Source organism: Oreochromis niloticus, linkage group LG15, assembly GCF_001858045.2.
Source record: "Oreochromis niloticus isolate F11D_XX linkage group LG15, O_niloticus_UMD_NMBU, whole genome shotgun sequence".
Lineage (NCBI taxonomy): Eukaryota > Metazoa > Chordata > Actinopteri > Cichliformes > Cichlidae > Oreochromis > Oreochromis niloticus.
This window is the reverse complement of record NC_031980.2, coordinates 25,877,877-25,895,729: the sequence shown is the minus strand read 5'-3', so window position 1 is coordinate 25,895,729 and position 17,853 is coordinate 25,877,877. Positions and strand designations below refer to the sequence as shown.

The 17,853-nt window shown below is 46.2% G+C and overlaps 1 long non-coding RNA gene across 1 annotated transcript; it reads left to right on the top strand.

Annotated features, from left to right (window-relative positions):
- The first annotated feature begins 68 nt into the window (after positions 1-68).
- On the top strand, positions 69-12,021 carry LOC102080025 (zinc finger and BTB domain-containing protein 1). Its single transcript, XR_003214227.1, has 4 exons — positions 69-269; positions 4,698-10,264; positions 11,066-11,620; positions 11,715-12,021. It is a non-coding gene; the product is annotated as a zinc finger and BTB domain-containing protein 1 (long non-coding RNA).
- The last annotated feature ends 5,832 nt before the right edge of the window (positions 12,022-17,853 follow it).

The following is a 17,853-nucleotide window of genomic DNA, read 5'->3' as shown; positions in this document are numbered from 1 at the left end:
TCAAGGCAGAAACTTATTTTTGAAACGTTAAAACTTTATTTAACTTTATTTTGAAGGGCCCCACTCTGACCGGAAGTTCCTTATTTGGACTTCCTCGCTATGTGCGGCTTGACGGCGCGGCGGGCTTTGCGGAAGTGCTTTCATCCTGCGGGAGGAGAAGAAGAAGAAGAGGCTGCTCCTTCGTCTCCACAGCAAACCGTCCGCGGAGGACCCTTCGGAGCCCGGGAACCCCACAGCAGCAGCCCCTCCGCCGGCCTCCGGGACCCACGGTGAGTGGACGGGCCCGTGCCCGGGCTTCGTGGCCGCCTGGGCGGCAGGCGGTGAAGGAAATGCTCGCGGCCTGCTCTCGGTGCTGAATGCGGGTGGCAGTGCGGGGGCGGCGGGGCTGTTTGCGGGAGAGAGAGCGCTCAGTAAACGCCCGGTTTTATTCGCATCACATCCGGTGGCTACTTTCAAAATATAAGTCGTAACGAATAGTTTTGAGCTTTGAAGCATCCGGAGGAGCTCCGGGTTCACTGACGGTCCCTCGGGGAATGTCTGACTGTCACTGAGACGCGCTGTGATGCACGCGGTGCCCTGACGGTGGTCTCGCTCACTCCTCGTCACGCTTTGTGTTTTCATTTTGGAGGAGCGATCACCGTAACTTCCGGTGTGGACCACGCTAACAGGGGTTAGCTTGGAGCAGCTAATCTCTGCCGAGCTGTAATCTCCATTTTAGCTCGGCGGTGTGGCCGGCCTCTCCCTCCGGTCTTTCCACGGGCTCGCTCCCACTTCGGTGGCTCCTTCGCGGCCTGTCTGCCGGTGACTGACAGCCCGCACCGCGTGCCTGCGGGCCCGGAGGGGACTTAGAGTAAACAGGATGGGGGCTCTGATTTGAGTGGTTTTTACAGTGGAGTCTGGTGACAGAGGCCAGATTTATTTTATCCACCCTTCACAGTGATCACATTATTATTTTTATTGATTACTGATCAGTAGAGTAGGTAGGTTTCTGACCTGTGACCTTTAACCTCACAAAGCTCAAACACACCTGACAGCAGACACATCAGATATGAACCTAGACTGTCACGTGTCGGCTGATAAATTGAGCCCTGAGACCTTCCTGTGAACAGCAACCAGCTGATCAGAGTGTAAATGACTTGTTCTGGTAATAACATGATTAAGGCATACTCTTCTTATTAATAACTCGTGAAAAACTGCATATCACAATTGACCTGAAAGTGGGGAAAAAACAATGTGTCAGCATTTAAAATTGTAAACTCTGAGCTGGGCTGTGATTAGAAACTGAGGATTTAACCAGCCTGAACATTTTAAGGTATTCTTAAAATCCTATCTGCATATTTCTGGAAAAGTGTGATGATGATGATGATGAAGTTTATGATGGGATATAAAAAGGTCATTCCCTAATTTAATGTAACTGCAGCAGCTGCACGGCGCCGTCACATCTTTAACAGCTGATCAAAGTCCTGCTTTTCCACTGTGTAACCTCATCACAAGCTCACTCCACTGCTGGCTCTTACTGTCACATGGCGTGTAGGCAGCGGTGTCTGGGGACTCGTGTGGAGGTGCATTCTATGTCTGTGTCATCCGTTTGCAGGATTAGGTTTCTTGTAGGTTTTGTTGGAGGAGCTCAGTTTTGGCTTTAAATCAGCGGGACCACCCCGAACTCTGAACTGATCTTACGTCACATCATGTGATCAAAGAGCCCATCCATTTCAGAATACAATGCCATCCCAAGCCTCGTCTGAGAGGCAGAACTCAGTTTGGAAATCAGTCACTTGACCGTCTGTAATGGAGTCAGACGCTCATCAATTCATATTCTACTGGAACATTTTGGCTCGTTGATCTCACATGATGACCTCACTTCCTGAAGTCATGTGTCAGTTTGCAAGGCCACCACCGATATCCAGAGGACCGCTGAGTGTTCTTGCCTTGCTGTCGCAGTGAAGCATGATTCATGTATCTATTAGGCGCTCTGCAGCCTAATAGATGTAGAGCACGGAGATGCAGGGCACTAGTTGGCGCAGGAGATTTTGCCAGTCGATTTTCTTGAATCAGGAATTGTGTGAGGCAGAAGAAGTTGGAAACAGCTGCACCGATCACACTCATCATGGGCTGCGTCGATGTGTAGTTGCATTTGTCAGGATTCGTCATGCTATGGCGTAGATTTAACGCAGAAACACGTGACTGATGGTGGTCAGCTGACACTAAATGTTTAAAAATCTGAAAGAGGCGAGTCTTCTGATTGCACCTGAGGCAGGTGAGCTCCCTCACAGCTGGTTTTATGTTGTTCTGCTGCTATGGCTTTCAGGACTCTCTTTCTCACACACACACACACACACACACACACACACACACACACACACACACACACACACACGGGCAGTGATGCTACTTTGCCACTGATCTCTTACCAGGCGCGACGCTCTGAGGCGCTGTGGGATCAGCTGACATGACACAAAGACAGAAAACTTAAGCTGGTCAAAAGTGTACTCTGTGTGAACTTTACCTGTGAGCACAGCCAGGCGAACCATCAGTGGAACCGGGGAGGGATGGCAGCTCAGTTCACGCAGACGGGACAACATCGCTGAAAATAAAAACATGTCAAAATTTTAAGTGAATCCAATCAGATGTGAATCACTGTTCAGCTCAGGTGACGGGAGGAAACGTCTTGCTCTGATTACATGCCATTTTGACACAGGAAGTGACATCTTCTGATGGGTTTCAGTGTCTCCAAGCAGCAGCGGGGCAGGGGGAGGTGGGGCAGTGAAGGTACATGTCTAACAAAAAGCTCCAGTTCTGAAGAACAGGACCGGGTTCACTTCACGGTGCTGAAAACAGCATGCGACCAGTTTTCTCCTGCAGCACAGAAACCTGTTTTTAGCTCCGCCCGCATCTGGCATCGCTGCAGATGTTATTGGCGCAGACCCGCCGATGAGGGCTCGGGTAACCAGCAAGCAGAGAACTCTCTCAGAGAGCGGTTTGGCCCAGACGTGCCCTGCATCTGCAGTTTCCTGCAGAGTCCACCTTAAAGATCCAGATTTGTTGGGTGTGTCAGGCACATCTGGCTCACAGTTTACTGTAACCTGGTCCACAGGACGTCTGCTGTGAACTCTCCAGATGTTGCTGGGGCCAGGGTGGACCTTTATTTAGGCAGTAACTTGGGGTGTGTACAGGTATACTTGTCCTGCAGCACAAACGCATCTGTCACATAACAGGGAAGGTGTGGGGGGGGTGTCACTTCCTGTGAGAATAGCCAACGGGAGGTGAAGCATCCTCCCCCACAGCGAGTTTAGAAAGGTGAGAAGTAAACCTGCCATCCTGTGTGTGTGTGTGTGTGTGTGTGTGTGTGTGTGTGTGTGTGTGTGTGTGCCTGCATGTTAAATCTGAGCAGTGTGTTCCTGAGAAGTAAACACTGATTCATCACTGCAGTTAGTGCTGGGCGATATGACGATATATATCGTGTGGACGATAGAAAAGTGTCTATCGTGCCATTTGTCTTCTATCGTTTCTATCGTTTCTAACCCTAATTTTATAAATTATTACATAAAATATATCATTAACCCTTTACAACCGGTCGGAGCAGGCACACTCCATTTTGCGTAACTATTTTTAAATCCCTGTAGAACTGGAACCACGTAAGGTAGCGCAATAATTTTTTTTGCATATGAAACCGTAGGAGTTGTACTTACATCTTATTCCATTAGCTTGCCCTAGGTCACGGTTTCCTTCCACATATAGCTTTGCAAAATTTGCATAAAAAGCACTTCCAGCAACAAAAACATAATATTCCAGAAACACGCTTTGCCGATCCGATCAGCTGTTCATAACACTTCCTACGTTGGAATATAAATCAGCGCAAACTATCGCATGTCTGCCATTACCTGTCCGAAACCGTAAGTGACGTCATTTTCGCGGAAAATGTAGTTTTTTACCTTAGAGGCCTATGTTGGTGTTTTTAAAAGTCATGTTTGACTTTATGCTTTTCTGTATCGTTTCTGGGATGCTTAGAAGTCAAATTACACTGTTGGAAATAGTTTATTTTGATGCACATGCTGTTTTTTTGGAAATTTGCATTATAATATTTATTTTCATTTTTCTTGTAGTATATAAAAATTAGTTTATCTCAAAAATAAAACTATGAAGACAATCAAAATAAATTTCTCGTGGTGGGAAACTATTTTGTGCAACTTTTTTGTATTTACAGTTTTGAGGAATAAGCCTGTTAAATTTCTCTAACTAGAAATATATGTAAAAAACAAAACAAAAACGATTTTCTATTTTTTTCTAGTTTATTGCACTTTGCAATTTATGTAGTTACTATGGACTTAATGCATACATATTATTAAAATTTGGGCTATAACGGTTGTATTGATGTATAGCAACTTGAAATGCTCCCACAAATGGCACTACAGCATGTAAAATGTAAAGATAAGATCTGGCGGACTTGGTTCTATGGTAGGTCTTAAAGGGCTAAATAGCCTGAGGCAAATATATTAATGTTGTCTTCTCACTATACATTAAAAAGCTATTCTTATTTCTGTTAATGATAAGAGACAATAATGATTTGGGGCATCAAAAACACCCTGGCAGCCTGTCCTGTCTCCTTGCCGAGTGCCGGCTCACACGTTATGAAAGTCGACCGCAGACGACCTTGCTGCTTCATAAATTCTGACTCTGTCTTCCTCTGTTGTCCACAGGGCGATGGCGAGGCCGAGCCACAGCGATCACGTCCTCCAGCAACTCAACAACCAGCGCGAGTGGGGCTTCCTGTGCGACTGTCTCATCGCCATCGGCGACATCTACTTCCGGGCTCACAAGGCGGTGCTGGCGGCCTGCAGCTCCTACTTCAGGATGATGTTCATCCGGGACCAGCAGGGGGCGGGCCGCCTGGACCTGAGTAACATGCAGATCAGTGCTGAGTGCTTCGACCTCATCCTGCAGCTCATGTACCTCGGGCGCATCGTCGTGGGCAGTTATGAGTTTGAGGAGCTGAAAGCGTCCATGGCATACCTGCAGATGTACTACATCCCCGACTCGCTGGAGGACCTCAGGGACATCAGGAGCTCCAATATCACGCCGTCCTCCTCTGCCTCCTCCTCCTCATCCAGCTCCTCCGCTGGGCCTGCTGGCGGGAAGATGATGTTTGGTGTGCGCATGTACGAGCAGCAGCGGCCCGCGGCACCTGAAGGGGAGCGTCTGCCGAAGGCCGTCACGAGCAGCACGGGGCGTCCGGCCGTTCCTGCTGCAGTTGGCAGGCCAGCCACGACTGAAGAGGCGGCAACCACTCCTCTGATTGTGGCGGCGCCAGTTTCAGACGGAGCAGGTGAGCAGCCGTGTGACCTGAGGAAGCGGTCGGGTGGCAGGAGTTCAACTCTCAAGGACCGCCCTAGGTTCGGTCGCACGTACACCTGTGATGACTGTGGCTTCGTGTTCAGCTGCGAGAAGCTTCTAATCGAGCATATCCTCACCTGTACCAACCGCAAAGCCTTCCACCCACCCCGAGGCAACACTGAGGGTGACAACGACTCAAGTAAAGCAGAGAGCTCCGCCTCAGAGAGCGTGGAGGAGCACCGGGTCATCTGTAAAGGCGAGGACGACTGGCCTGAGGCCAAGACTGCCCGGTCAGTCCCAGGCGGACCAGACGGCGAGGCTGGGTCCACCAGGAGCATCAAGACCGAACCAGAAGAGAGCATGTTCCCTGAGATTGAGGTGGTCCGTGTCGGCGAGCACGCCGCCAGAGATTTTAGTGCACGCTTTGGTGACCCAGCGCTGAGGGAGAAGACGCCATCGGACCGCGAGCCCGAGCCCGGTGTCTCCGGTTTGGAAAACAGCAGCGAGCCTTTCGAAGGCAACGATTCCGGCATCCCCGCCAAGCTCCGGAAGGTCAAAGACGAGAAGCAGGATGCTGATGGCACGCCCTGCGAGGTGTGCGGCGCTCTGTTATTGGAGGAGGACAAGTCCGCGCACTACCTGTCTAACCACATGGGGCACATATGTGCCTGCGGCAGGTGCGGCCAGGTGTTGATCAAAGGCCGGCAGCTGCAGGAGCACGCCGAGCGCTGCGGTGAATCCCACGGAGCCGAGTCGGACTCCCATGGCGAGGATGAGGCGTCCCTGCTGGAGGAGCCGCACGGGATGGAGGAGGGGCTACTGGAGGCGGCCGACCTGGCGTGCCCGCACTGCGGCCTGCTGTTCCAGAACGAGAGCCTAGCGCTGGAGCACGCTCTATCCTGCCACGACCAGGAGCTGTTCCGGCCCACCATGCTGGAGGAAGGCGGCGAGCCCGACCACCGCCGCAAACACTTCTGCAGCATCTGCGGCAAAGGCTTCTACCAGCGCTGCCACCTGCGTGAGCACTACACCGTCCACACCAAGGAAAAGCAGTTCACCTGCCAGACCTGTGGCAAGCAGTTCCTGCGTGAGCGCCAACTCCGCCTCCACACTGACATGCATAAAGGTATGGCGCGCTACGTGTGCCCCGTGTGCGACCAGGGGACCTTCCTCAAACATGACCATGTGCGTCACATGATCTCCCACCTGTCAGCTGGGGAAACCATCTGCCAGGTGTGCTTCCAGATCTTCCCGGGTGGCGAACAGCTGGAGAAGCACATGGACGTCCACCTGTACATCTGTGGCGTGTGCGGTGAGAAGTTCCGCCTGCGCAAAGACATGCGGAGCCACTATAACTCCAAACACACCAAGAGACTATAACGGCGCCGGCGCCGCTGCCGCGTCCACAAGTCTGTTACTAAGAAGCCATAAATGTGAGAACAAAGAATGCACTTGAACACCAAAAAGACTGAACTGCACTTTGAAGCCGTATGCAAACTAACCAGGCGTCACACTGCGAGTGGCGAGCTGCGGGTCCAGTAGCGCCTTAGTGACTTCTGTCCGCTCGAGGCTTTGCGCAACAGGAAGCTGGTGGGTTGGTAGATACGTGAGGCACACCTGAGGCAGGAAGCCTCGTGTTAGAATAAATAGCAAACAGCATGCCGCCTAGAAGCAGACTGCTAGGTGTCGGTACATGGAGAGTGGGAGGTGGGCGGTGGCACACAGGCTCCACCTACAGCCTGCCTCTCTCCATGACGATGGTATAGTCACCGTGCGTGACAGGATGGTTCTGTCTGCCATATTGGAGCTGAACTTGGTGGTGAAAGAGGCAGACCTTTTTCTGGAGGGAGGGGTGTGTTTGTTTTATAACACCAGACAAAGCAATGCAAGCTGTTTAGAGCGTGAACAGTTGTTTTATCCTCCAATTCAGTTGAACTTCATTATACGCAAACACTTATTATACGGCACACAGTCACAACAGCAGTCGCCTTGTGGCACTCTGTGAGATTAACCCCTGAGAAAATTAAAAGGCCAAAACGAGCCGCCCAACGAATTACATGCCAGGAAACAAAGATTACAAATAATTGAACCCATAGTAAAATCTGATTGGTCGCACAGAGGTCACGTTTCCTGTTGTTCTTTTTTTAAATGTTTAAATATGAGCTGAAACTCAAAACTGCCCTTGCGTGATTTTCAGAGCAATGAGGCGCTATGCTGCCTTAAATTCCAACTCACAGAGTGCACGGTTCAAATCGCGGCCTCAAACCGATGTGGTCATGTGGCCTTCTCTGAGCTTTAATCACATCTCAGGTCCAAAAGTAATGCACAGAAACCCACCAGTCAGATGACCAGATGAAACTGGCCCCGTCACAGGCCGGTGTGAGCTGTGGTGGTTCCACAGATTTCTGAGCTTCTGTTTTAAAACGTTACCTGAAACTGGCTGCAGGTCAGGACGCAGCTGCTCTGTTTTCTAAACAAACCATGAAGGCGACGCGCCGTCAGCTGGTACCTGCACGGCCAATCACGCTCTCAGCTGACGCGCTGATCGTTTTTATAGTTTTTATTAAGTTATAATCGCATGTATGATATTGTCTGACAGCTGTGATGGCCAGTCAGCTGCTCGTATCAAAGAGCAGGAATCTCGCAGTCGCGTAGAGGAGGCACCACCCTCCACTCCACCCGTTACAGCTCAGGTCTGAACGAGTCGACCGTAGCGTTTCCGTCCAGTGGGCCAAGCGGAGGACTTGCAGACCTCCACAGATCGTAGAGTTCAGGTTCAGCACGCGCACGCTCCGCTGATGTCATCACAACCTAAAAATGTTATACTGACTGATTAAAACGAGTCAGTCGAAGCTCCGCCCACGCCCACGGTCGGCGCTCGTGCTGCTCGCAGTGTGATCTCCAGAGGAAGTACAAATTAGTATGTCTGCTGAAACGGCGCCCCCTGTGGCCTGCGTGGAGAGAACTTCCTGTTTGCGAGGGTGCGCTCCCTCATGCTTGGATGTTTCCCAAAATACTAAAGCCTGTTACGACTTCCTTGCTCTGTCATCGTCCCACGCGCTCTGTGATTGGTGCCTTTACTGTAACACTCCGTCCCTTCTGTCAAACTCACGGCGATGTGTGAGGGGCGGGCCAGCACGGAAGGTCACAACTGCCCTCAGACTGAACCGGCCAATGAAAAATCCAACAACTAAACACTAGAAACAGTCACCTCGACTCTTACCCTCAGACTTCCTGTGATGCCTTACGAGTCTCTCGAAGTGTTCACTCGCCATCGCGGCGCCAGCAGTACGGGATCGGACCAGATCCAGCTGCTCAGAACCAACCAGTCGTTACAGGCTTGACTAAATTAGACTATCAGAACCAATCAGAATGAGCTCCACGAAATGATTCTGCGGCTGCTCGGACAATCAGCCCTTACCCCCTCGTCTTCTCATTGGCTCACAGTGAGACTGTTTCCTGTGGACTAAGACCTGAAACCAAACAAACTCCAGCTGAACTCAAACTAATTCAACTTTCACCTAATCAGCACTAACAGAAGTCAGGGACCCGCCCCTTTAACGCCTCACCAGTTCAGACCAGTTTAAGCTGGCTCAGGTCGGGACCGTGTGGATCTGACCAAGGTGGCGGGTCCACCGGGTGACCCCAGATGTAAATGAATGTCGTCTTAAGTAAAGCTAACGATGTCAGCTGTTTGTTCTTCTTCTTGGATTGTTTTTCTGTTTGTGACCACGACTCTTAATAAACCGAGTGAACCTGAGTGTGGGTGGAGCCTTTGTTTCCATCCCACAGAGGATGAAGGCTCAGTGTTACTTACTCACAGCCAGCTCTCTTCACCACCTCCTCCACCTCAAGCTGCAGCTTCATCTTTTCTCTGCTTCATGAAGTTTTTAATGTCAGGCCTGAGGGAGGATCAGCTGATCGATCAGCTGATGTTTGGACTGATGCTCACATTTTTCACAGAGATCACCTGCAGCTGTTTCTTCTGTGGTTTCCTGACAGGATACCATAGAAGAAGCAGCTGTTATTGATTATTGGTTTGTCAACGGTGATCGTTTCTGACTGAAGGTCAGCGGGAAACAGGTCCGGTGTTTGTGTTTAAACGGTCCACATAAATGTTTTTCAGTCACATGGGCTCAGAGATTCAGCTGACCTTCCTATTTGATTGGAATATAATCACTCTCATTTTGAAGGTTTTTATTGATGTTGATCATGCAACCTCAGCACTTCCTGTGTTTCAAATTGAGTGTTTAGTGAGGCTTTCATTTTGAAATATTTCCAGGAAACTGCATCTCACTCAGAAATACTTGTTTTAATTTTTCTAAAGATTCTGAAGATGAGACATTAAAATAACGTTTGATCAGAATGTCATCAACAAGAGGCCGCAGATGTCCATCTCCACCATCAGATCACCTTTGAATCTGAAAATGTTAAATCCAGACTGTCTCTGTTTGCATTAAAATATCCACAAGAAGAGGGTCTGTAATGTTCCACTGCAGCACAGGTGTCAAACTCCAGTCCTCAACATCAGCCTCACAGCTTCCTGTAAAGCACAGGTGTCAAACTCGAGGGCCGATGTCCTGAAAGTTTTCCATGTGTCCCTGCGACACACCTGATTAAAATTAGTAGGTTATTAGCAAGCCTTGACTGCATGCTGAGGTGGCAACCCCCAACCCTACTCAAGTTAATTTAAATCAGGGGTCTCCAATTCCTGGCCTCGAGGGCCAGTGTCCTGCAGATTTTAGATATCACCCTGGGTCAACACACCTGAATCAAATGATTAGTTCATTACCAGGCCTTTGGAAAACTACAAGAAATATTGAGGAGGTAATTTCGCCATTTGAATCAGCTGTGTTGTGTTAAGGAAACATCTAAAACCTGCAGGACACCGGCCCTCGAGGCCTGGAGTTGGAGACCCCTGATTTAAATAAATGTGAGTTTTTGAAAAATTGTACTTCTAAAAGTACTTTTATTGCACCATGTTCATTTACTTATGAGCTGCTTTAACATGAATCAAATGGCTGAGGCTACGTCTACACTAGCCCGGATAAATTTGAAAACTGTTTGCATCTGAAAACACTGCATCCACACTGTCGTTTTCACAGAGTTGTGCGTCCACATTGAAACGGCCGAAAACGCTTACGTTCTAGTACTGCGCATGCGTGAAATGCAAGACAATTTGACCTACCTCATTTCTGTCTGCTGTTTATTTACTTTCCGGCTCTTTGAAACGTCACGGCAAAATGTCAAGTTTTTTAAATGGACTAACAATGAGGTGGAGTTGTTGCTGCAAGTGACACAAAAGTACAAAGTTGCAAAAGCAATTGAGAATTAAAGAATTGGAAGAAAAGCTATCTGGAGCATGTACAAACTGATATTAATCTTTAATAGGGCTGTCAAAATTGAGAGCAAACAAAACAACTGCTGTGTAATGCCCTCCGCTATCTTAGTTTAATTGGTCACAGGACTGCATCACAACTAAAATGTGTCATTGTTTTCGAAAAGGCTCTGGGTTTGCTGTCCACACTGCAAAGTGAAAATGGCATTTTCAAATGTATCCGGTTTGGAGAGCATTTTCAACCCTCTCAGTGTGGACGAAAGGCCGAAACGGAGAGAAAAAGATGTTTTCAAACGAAAACGTATTAGTGTGGACATGGCCTGAATTGCCTGCTCAGCATGCAGTCATGTTCTAGTCTTGCTAATGACCTACTAATTTTATTCTGGTGTGTTGCAGCAGGGACACATTTAAAAGTTTCAGGACACTGGCCCTCGAGTTTGACACCTGCGCTCTACAGGAAGCTGTGAGGCTGATGCCGCCGGTCACACTTTATGAAAAATTGTGGTTCAGCGTCTGTCCACACGGGGGAGCTGCAGGAGGACTGATAGACTGAAGATCTGCTTTGTGGGCTGGACCTCTGCAGACACCAGAATGAAAGCAGAACCTGCATTTTGACTCTCACAGTGCCTCCCTGAGGTTTGACTGAGTCACAATAGTTTATGATCCAGCTGCATGTTGGAGGTCAAAGGTCAGCTGCTGGCTGTGAGAGGTCAGGTCTTTGGGTCAGTCTGAATGTGACAAACACACTGCGTCACTTGCTGAGGAGTCGAGTCCTTTTTAATAACTCTTTGGCCCACGAGTCCCAGATCAGTTCCAGACGCTAGCCCTCGAGCAGAGAGGGTTGGTGGTCTGTGCTGTGGCTCAAGTGCAGGTTGAGATCACAAGAAGACCTGCGAACTGCTGACGTTACACGTGTATGACGATGTGAAGAGAAGGAAGCTGAATGCAGAGGTCAGTGTGACAGAGCGACAACAGGAATGTGACATCACACAGATGTGTTTCTAATGTGGCAGCACAGTTTTCACTTTATTGTTTCTGACTGCAGGTGGCGCTCTCCGCCTCTGCCGCCGGGCCATGTTACACCACAGTTCAAGAGGTGGGCGATGAACGTGTCACAGGTGCAACTCACCTGACCTGACTACACCTGAGTGTGTGGTCAGGTGAGTCTGAGGAGGACCTGTGTCCGTCACATGTCTGCTGGGACTCTGCAGACACACACGTGTTGATGCAGATGTAAAAACCTCGATGTTTGGAAATGCTGAGCTGGATTTGATACAAACCTTCTGCTGTTTTTATTTTTGTTTTATTCTCTATTTTCTGTAACAGAATGAAATAAATCAGGTTACATTGTTTTCATTTGTCAGTGATGACAGTCATGCACCTGAGGGCATCATCAAACTGTTTTAATCTGTCCCAAACATTTGCACAGATGTAACATTATCTACAGCTGCTCTCAGTACCACTGATGTTAATTTAGGGTCTTTCTCTCCAGCTGATCTGAGTTAACTTGATTAACTACCACCAGCTGCTTCAGCCTGTTCTTTTCTGTAATTCCACCTTGTATCACATGGTGGTGCAGTGAGTCACTGTAACTTTCATTTAATTAGAGTTTATTTCCTGTAAACAAATATTAAATGATTTCTAATCAGTTGCTTAAATCGCTCTGTGATTAGGCATCCACATTGAGCTCTAAGCGCTAAGCGCTGTTCCTGAAGTCACACTGTGGTATTTTGGTAAATGCAGATTTATTTCTCTCAGTCCTGCAAACAGGAAGCCGAAAACAGGATTTTCAGGTCATTAACTGAAGCATGAAAACGTGCGGCCTCTCCTACTTCCTGTCAAACAGGAAGTCTGTCTCCACATAGGATTCCAGGAGCTCGGGAATCTGACGGCGCATCTCTGCTTTGAATTCTCGGCTTTGTGACAACAATCACAAACCTTCAGATTCTGTTTGCTGTCTTGACCCCAAAAAAGATGGCTGCCACACAGAGGTTTCTCGGTTTTGATGGGGCTAATGATCAGGTTTTGCAAACAAACAGAAAATCATTTATGGAGCTGATCTTTAGACCCGTTGAGGAAAAACCTGCTGCAGACACAGACACATGATCTAAGATGGCTGAGGTGCACTGGCACAACACAACCTCAGCCAGCAGAGATGCTTAGGTCACTCAGCCTTGGCACAAACATGGTGGTGAAGACAACATGTGCAGGAAAGAGGTGAGCGGACGGCATAGACCTTCCCAGCAAACACCTGTTTGATCCAAAATAAGACGGAACAATGAGACTGTCTCACGGGTTGTTCACCTGCTGCTGCACGATGTAAAGCTCAGGGCTTCACTGTGCAACTGGTTGTTGAGAGCTCAGCCTGATGTCCAATAACGACAGTCTGCTTACAGGAAGTGGATGAATCTGCAATCTGGTGCTCTGACCAGAGAGGAGATGACTGTGGACTCCAACACTGGTCTGCCCACAGAGAGACTCCAGCTTTCTAATGTTTCTGTTGATCTGAATGATTATGGTATTTTCATAGGTTTTAGTTTAATGAAACAAATCAATCTTCTTCTACTCAAAAAACTGACCATGACAGAGACATCAAGGTTCATCATGAGACTGATCAACAGGACATTTTAAATCAGTAAAGTTGTTTCTAAAACTTTAATGTTACTCATTTATTAATGTAAATAAAAACAAACACTCCTTCTAAATCTGTTCAACTCTAACGCTGCATGAATGAAGTTAGCAGCTGGAAAACTGTGTGTGAGAGTGATTCAAACAGCACCAATAAAATACCACTGATGTGTTTTACGTGGATTTCAAACAGTACAGATGTTATTCTAATATTAAATGTCATTGTTTTATAGTTTGTAAAACCAGCATTAACAAAAGCAGTGCAGCACAGCTAATATGGACGGTCAGTGGCATGGGCGATTCTAGGATCAGAGCTTTTGGGGTGCTGAGCACCCAGAGAGCTGCCCAGCCAGGCAAAATAAACTTTACACGTCACGATGAGACTTCTTCCCTGTCTCTGTTAGTCCCTGCATCCTTAAATGTCTCCAGATGTCCCGAGTTCTCTATGACTGTCTCCTTGGTGCATTTAAACCCCTGTTCCTCCCTGTCCTCGCCGTCTGTTGTCTTCGTCTCCGTTATCAGTCATCATAATTTTACCATCTCTGTGCAAGTCTGCAAATTTCTTTATTAAATCATAAGATTCTTAAATTCATCAAGTCTCTCTGCCTGGGTCCTCATCTCAAAACATGACATCACTGTTGTGTACATTTTAACACAATTTAATCCCCACATTTGTGAAAGAAAAACAAAACACTTTTTTGAAAAGTCTGTAACAAAATCATCAAATCTGATAAAGTTTATTTAAATGCTGCAAAAGAAGAATGGATTGGAATAAAAAAAGATACATATCCTAACCTTAATTACTGGGGGAGAATAATGAATGATGCTCATAGTGAGTAAAAAGTAAATTGAGTGCATTTTTTGGCCAGAGATTCACTTTTAATGAGTATGTATAATATAATACAGATACATAAAAAATACTCCCAAAACAGAATAAGTTATTATGAATAAATCATTACAAAATATTAATAAAAAAAATATAAAAATGGAGGCAACTTTGTATACATTCTACCACAGGCAATGTATGAAAAAATCTTTACTGCAGATACAAATTTGACTAATTTAATAATACTAATTTTGTGTTGTAAGCAGTGTTGGGACTAACGCGTTATTAAGTAACGCGTTACAGTAACTACGTTATTATTGTGGTAACGAGCACGGTAACTAGTTATTATGCCAAAACCAGGAATGCGTTACTCGTTACTGGGATTTAGATAGGCTCGTTACTCGTTACTTCGTGTGGTGGATATCGCGGAGCTTCCACAGATTCAATAACATTAGCAAGTGGTGGAGGCCAGCAGGTGGATGAAGGAAAAGGGAGGCAAGAGGAGAGACCCGAAGCGGCCGCCGGTCCGCGTGTCAGGTGAACTGAACTTCAGGTAAGAAGTTATGACCTGCAGTCTATCGGAGTCAGATATAAACCAAGTTTAGGTGGAGTTTATTTTCGGTATGCTGACATTTTCGTACTGCGTGCTAGCTAGCATGACGGAGTTTCTATCAGAGGTGGGACCAAGTCATTGTTTTGCAAGTCTCAAGTAAGTCTCAAGTCTTTATCCTCAAGTCAGAGTCAAGTCTCAAGTAAAGTCAAGCAAGTCCGAGTCAAGTCGTAAGTCAAGACAGACAACTTTCAAGTCAAGTCCCAAGTCGCACACTTTGAATTTCAAGTCCTTTCAAGTCTTTTTTTTAAAAACAATGTTGCAGTTATATGTTAGGTGTTAATAATAGACCATGTGTTCTTTTTTAAAAATCTGTATTAATCTCATCACCTGATGAAACAAGTAACTTACAAAATATGCACAAACTAATTCTGAAATTGCACCTTGCACAGCTCAATTAAACTTTGCTGCAAGAATAGTCTTCCTCTAAATTACAAATTCACAGAATAAACATTCAGCGAAAAATGCAAAAGCAGAACTTCCTGTTGAAACAAAAACTGCTGACATTTCCTTATGTACAAAACCATTTCCTTATGTACAAAACAAATATATATATATATATGTATATATATATATATATGAACAATGAACAAGAATGTGCACTTTAAGTTATTTCAGTTAACTATTAACTATTCTGCATTGCATTTGCAAAAGACCAAATTGGCCAAAAGTCTGTCAGTCATTTGTGCACGATGAGGCCGTAGAATGATGCCACCATAGCTGAAAACTCGCTCCACAGGAGCACTACATGCAGGTACTGCCAAAACTCTGGTGGCCACATGAAACAGAGAAGGAAGAGTCTGCATGTTCATTGCCCAGAACAAGAGGGCGCTCTGTCCATCAGCAATATCCAGGTAGTGACTTAGCTGTAGAGCTGGACTCTTCCCCACATCCTTCTTCTGCCTGTTACAGTAAGCAGCAAAGAGTCCTCCATCTTCAGAGTCCTCTTGATGTTCCTCACCAGGAGTCACAGGTTGCTCTGACTTTGCAGGATCTGCCGCATCTTGCAGGATCAGATCTGGCAAAACAAATTAACAACAGCAAAAGAGCCTTTATTACAATTTTAGACAAAAAAAAAAAAAAAATACAGAAAAAATATAAACTATATTCAATCTTTACCTTTAACTTTTTGTGTCACCTCTGCCTTTATGTCACAACTGCCCAACACATGGTGTTCCACCCACAACAGAGAAAATGCTGGATCCAAAGCAGCTGCTTTAAGGTACACTGGATCTGAAAAGGGGCAGTGATCCCATCTTCTGCTCTAGCCATTCGCACACTGATAAAGATTCCAAGAAATCTTTTGTTCAAAGATGCTTGGAGGCTCCTGACCAGACCATTCAGGAAATGGACTTGAGGCTTCAGTTTCTCAAGGTGGTGATTGAGGGACAGCACGGATGGAACAACAGCACTAATCGTGACTATTTTCTCACCTTGTGTCAAATCTGTTGCTTCTCCAAAAGGCTTCAATATGTCCACCATCTCCTTCAACAGGTTCCACTCTCGTGTTGTGAATAATAACTCCTTGTGCCCAGCCATTTCAAGAACAGCACAGAGTTTTAGATGTTCACATTGGAGAACTGCCTTCACTTGTCTCAGTGTTGAATTCCATCTTGTGATTACAGCAGCAGGGATCGCTTTCTGTTCACCAAATTCAGCTTCAAACACATCTTTGAATGTTGTGCTTGTGTGCAGTAGAGAGCTGAGCTTAGATAATTTTGAAAGTGAAGGAGATGCCACTTTGGTCTCTGACAAACCATCTCTCACCACCAGCTGAAGTGTGTGCACAAAACACTGCAGGCGCTGTGTCTTTGCCATAGCAGCACCTACTGTTTCCTGATCTTCCAAGGTTAAGTCGTGCCAGAGCTCTGGGTCGTCAAGATGATCACCGTCATCATCATCATGTTCCTCACCTTGCTCAGTGGGGAAGCACACAGTGAATGCTTTCCGCATATTGGCAGCATTGTCACTAATAATATAGTCTAGTTTATCTTTGATGTTGTATTCGTCACATATAGCTTCAAATTTCTCACAGATTCTTTCACCAGTGTGTAATCCTTTGAAGCGGTCAAAGGCCAGCAGTTTGGATTTTAGCTGCATCCTCTCTGTCTCTTTCTGTATCCAGTGCACAGTGATACCAAGGAAACCCCTCATCCTTCGGTCTGACCAAATGTCCACAGTGACTGAAACATGATCAGTCTCGCTCAACTGAGTTTTTAACATTGAACGTTTCTCAGCAGTGAGGTTCTCTGTTTTTGATATAATTGTTCTGCGACATACCGGGCTGTATTTTCTGTCAACTACCGTCAGAAAGTGCCGAAAATTCTTGTTTTCCACAATAGAAAGGGGCAGGTTGCAACCAATAATCAAGTCACTTAATAATGCATTCGTGATAGCTTTCTGCTGTGGATGAGTCATGCTGTACTGTCCGGCACAAGTGTCCATAAACTGTGATATGGAAGGCTGTTGAGGTACATTTGTGATCCTCTTTTTCATCTGGTATTCTTCAAATCTGATAGAGGTAAGCATATTAGACTCATGTCAGAAATTCCATTACAGCCATTCATGAATTGCATTTGACTTTAAGTTGATCCTAATAATCCTAAATAACTGTTAACACTTAAACCCTCATAGTTTTCAGACAATAAAAAATATAAATGAAAAATATATAAACAATATTTATTAAAACACTTTTCTCAAAACTCTGCATACAGTTCTAATAAGCAATGTTTAGCATCCCTGTTAAGAATAACTGACCTTTGCAAATAAACAACAGCTAATAACATAAGTATTTTATTTGATGTATTGACATAAATGACAGAAGAAAAAGGCCATATATAGCAGGACTACTCAATTACACACTAAGGTGGGCCAGATTTTCTAACCAAAATTTTTTTTCCCTGGCTCAGACATGCAAAAGTTAAACACGACCATATGTTACCGGCACCAAACCTAGGGGAATCTAGACCGGCAGCAAGCGGCACACAGGCTAGAGAGCACTGCGTAGCCAAATATGAGCAAACTGTTGATTAATAGAGAGGACACCAAAGTTAGCATCTTGCTCAGGCCGGAGCTCATTTATTTCTGAGCTGCGCGTGCGCAGAGCCTATAGCTAGAGTC